Source organism: Lissotriton vulgaris, chromosome 1_1, assembly GCF_964263255.1.
Source record: "Lissotriton vulgaris chromosome 1_1, aLisVul1.2, whole genome shotgun sequence".
NCBI lineage: Eukaryota > Metazoa > Chordata > Amphibia > Caudata > Salamandridae > Lissotriton > Lissotriton vulgaris.
In genome coordinates, this window is record NC_141685.1 from 236646470 (window position 1) to 236649925 (window position 3456).

The following is a 3456-nucleotide window of genomic DNA, read 5'->3' on the forward strand; positions in this document are numbered from 1 at the left end:
AGTGGGGGGGGGGGGGTTTGTTATAAGAACCATGCACCTGTGCTTCGGTAGGGGCGGAGTCATCATGAGAGGGGCAGAGCGCAGTCACTGCCCTGCTAGTCTGAGCCCCGTCACAAGACAAAGCAGGCCAAGGGACAGTGTAGAGCGGAGCAGGTGGGACAGTGAGAGAGGTGACGAGGGAGAAGGTGGGAGGAAAGAGTCGAGGTGGACGAGCCAACTGTTTTACAGGGGGAGCCGAGCCACGGATCTCTGGCTCGGGTCCGAGCCCGTGCAAGAGCCGAGCCCTCAGAATGGTTGCCATGTAGATGACACAACAAACATCGCATTACATGCAAGAAAGTCACTTCAAAGTTCCAAAAAGTGCATTACTTTGTTTGAAGCTTTGACATTAACACGTCATATTATAGCACCCCCTGAAAGTATTTATTACAAATAAGTGCACTAAGGATTTATGTCTAAAAGCTAAGAGGCTCAGATTATTATAGTGCAATATTACAGCCTATCAAATCTCGCACAATACATTTTTGTTCGACTGGTATTCTGAACTCACATATTTGAACGTCAAATAATGAAAAAAAAGTGTTTTGGTGAAATGCAATCTCTGCCTGACAGGGCCGGCGCTAGGCATGGGCAGCGTGGGCAGCGGCCCAGGGCCTCGCAGCCAGGGGGCCTCGCGCTTTCAAATGTTTCAAAGTTTGGAGGCCCAGGGGGTCCAGGAGGCCCAGGAGGCCCAAGGGATTTAATCAATATCTGCCAGCCTTGGCCTAATCACTGCATCTGCATGAGGATAGCAGCGATTAGACAGGTCATTCAAGAGCCGTTACGTGTGAAGTGCGCCCTGCCCCTGGTTGAATAAGAAGCAGGATAACCTGCAGGGCGCTAAAAGAAAGATAGAATGACGACGCCTCGCACTGAAAACAGCTCAGCTCACCCAGGACTAGGGAAAGGGAGCACAGAGTAAATGAAAGGGGTGCGAAATACGGAATCAAGTGAGAGGGGGTGGGAGGAGCAGATAGGTGTGATAGCAGCCAGACAAGAGGTGCAGGAAGAGTAGCACAATCAGAATGTAAAATTGACTGGACTAGGGCTTTCAGTGTGCTAGGTCCCTCGAGTCTTTACCTGGTGGTAAATTAAAATAGTAATTGAAACAGGCCCCTACCGGACCCTATATTCATGTCCTTTACTTTACCTACAAAAACAATGATCCTGTATCAGCACAATAATTGTATAACACATTGGCCGGGTTGGACATTAGGGCAATCAGGCAGTGTGTAATGGTCCAATCTGCCAGGTTATTAATTGACCTGTGTTTTGGGCTGTTTGTTTTCCTGCTTTATGGTCAGATGAACATGTTTTTAATGTTGATTTTCATGATATTAAAACAAACATTGTTGCAGCAAAATCAAATTATGCAATCTCTCATACCTTACAAAAAACGTAAACAGCATGTCTTTACAAGTTAAAAACTGCCCTAATTTTGACACTTTTCTAGCTAACTAATTCACTAATGGGGGCCACTTTTATTTTTGTGCTGGGCCTATTTCCTGACCCTATGAGGTCACTTCCTGTCAGGTTAAATCTTATGCAAATTATAGGGGCCTCGCATGTTCCTATTCTGCCCGGGGCCCCACAAATCCTCGGACCGGCCCTGCTGCCTGACATCAGTGGAGATATATCCAGCTTTGAGTTTCACTTTTGTTCAAATGGGCACCTATTTGCCTTTCCTTACGTCCAGGCTTTGCTTTGACCTCTTTGTGCGTTTCCATACGGCGTGACCTCCACGGGGAGGTATTGGAGGCTTCACACGACCACCGGCCCCATACAAAGCAGGAGCGGGGGACAGTGAGAAGAGGGCAGTGTGGGAGGGTGGGGGAAGGAGAGGTACAGAGCAAGTGGAAAGGAGTGGCAGAGCCGGTCAGTCACTGCCGTTCTAGTCACAGCGCTGTTACGAGACAACGCAGGGATCAGGCAGGAAAAGGTGGGACCGTGGGGACGAGGGCACAATGAGAAAATAAGGAGCCGATGAGAGAGATGATGAAAGCCCGCGACTGCCCTGTCGCTGCCGCTTACCTGTCCGTGGCTTCACCTCTGAGCCGTACCTGGGGGTGGAGAGCGCACGACGGAGGCAGCGCAAGAAGAGGGCACAGCTGATGTGTGTGAGGAAAAGGGCCCCGAGTGTGAAAAGAAGGCACCGGTGCGGCCCTGAGTAGAATGAAAACACAGGGGAGGCGGAGACCAGAACAGAGGTAGTCCTGTCATGATAACAACCACCGACGACATACAGAGCCCGGATAGCTCAGTCGGTAGAGCATCAGACTTTTAATCTGAGGGTCTAGGGTTCAAGTCCCTATTCGGGCGGATTTCTTTTACACTCCAGTTGTAATTGTAAACATGCGCTGTTTGTCATCTCGCACCCTGCGCCTCCTCCTCAGACTCAAGACTCAGCTCTGACAAAGCCACTCTGCTCTCAACCCAGTGTCCATTAGAAATAACTAGAAATAAAACCTGCCACTGTTGCTTAAAGTCCCCAGGTGGGGTATACACATCTTGGTCCCATGAATGCTCACATATCTCTCGCCTCGTGCCATTGGCTGCTTGGGGAGTCATTCTGCCCCGTATGGAGTGTTGACGTAATGTATGAGGCTCTTTTATATCGCAAAAGTACCCTGAAAGGCCTGCATCTTATAGAATAGTAAACACGACGCCATTGTATTTGTTTTTTGCCCACGTCAGCAGCAACGCAGATTAACCCTTTATATTTGGGTTTTATTATTGAATGAACATTAGGAAGCCGTGTATGAGGCAATAACTTGCGTTGAGGATTATTTATTTATATCCGGGGTGAGGTGAGGCTGAGCCAGGGACAGCCCTCCCCTGGACTCTGAACTGGCGGGTGATCAGGGCCCCGCCTTTCAACAAGGAGCCACGCCCCTCATTTCAGAGACAGCCCTTGCACGAGCCGAGGGGGGCCAGAGAAGTGCCGAGGGGGGCCCCCGAGGGGTGATAACTCCAGTCCAAGGAATGGAGAAGAGATCTCAGCCGGAAATGCATCCGCCATATAATGGGATGTTGCTTTTGTTTGCAGAAGTATGGCCATAGACACCAATGTACACAAAAGGATGTCAGAAGTGGGATTCGAACCCACGCCTCCAGGGGAGACTGCGACCTGAACGCAGCGCCTTAGACCGCTCGGCCATCCTGACATGCTGTTGAGCTGTCTGTGACTCCATTGGTGCATACACAGGGAATGCTGTCCCAGAAGTAAAAGTCACACAGTATCCATCATCAAAGATTGTGTTTTGACTTCGCAGCTGAAGCTCCGTCTGGCCTCCGAGGGTGCAGCTCACACAGACCGCGAGGGAGCGAGGTTCAGGGCTGCACAGTTGTGGGTGCTAATTCTCCTTGACCTTTCCGCAGCCTTTGACACTGTCAATCATAATACCCTCCTCAATATTC

The 3456-nt window shown here is 50.0% G+C and overlaps 1 non-coding gene across 1 annotated transcript; it reads right to left on the reverse strand.

Annotated features, from left to right (window-relative positions):
- Positions 1 to 3120: 3120 nt before the first annotated feature.
- TRNAL-CAG (transfer RNA leucine (anticodon CAG)) lies at positions 3121 to 3203 on the reverse strand. Its single transcript has one exon. It is a non-coding gene; the product is annotated as a tRNA-Leu (tRNA).
- Between the last annotated feature and the right edge of the window lie 253 nt (positions 3204 to 3456).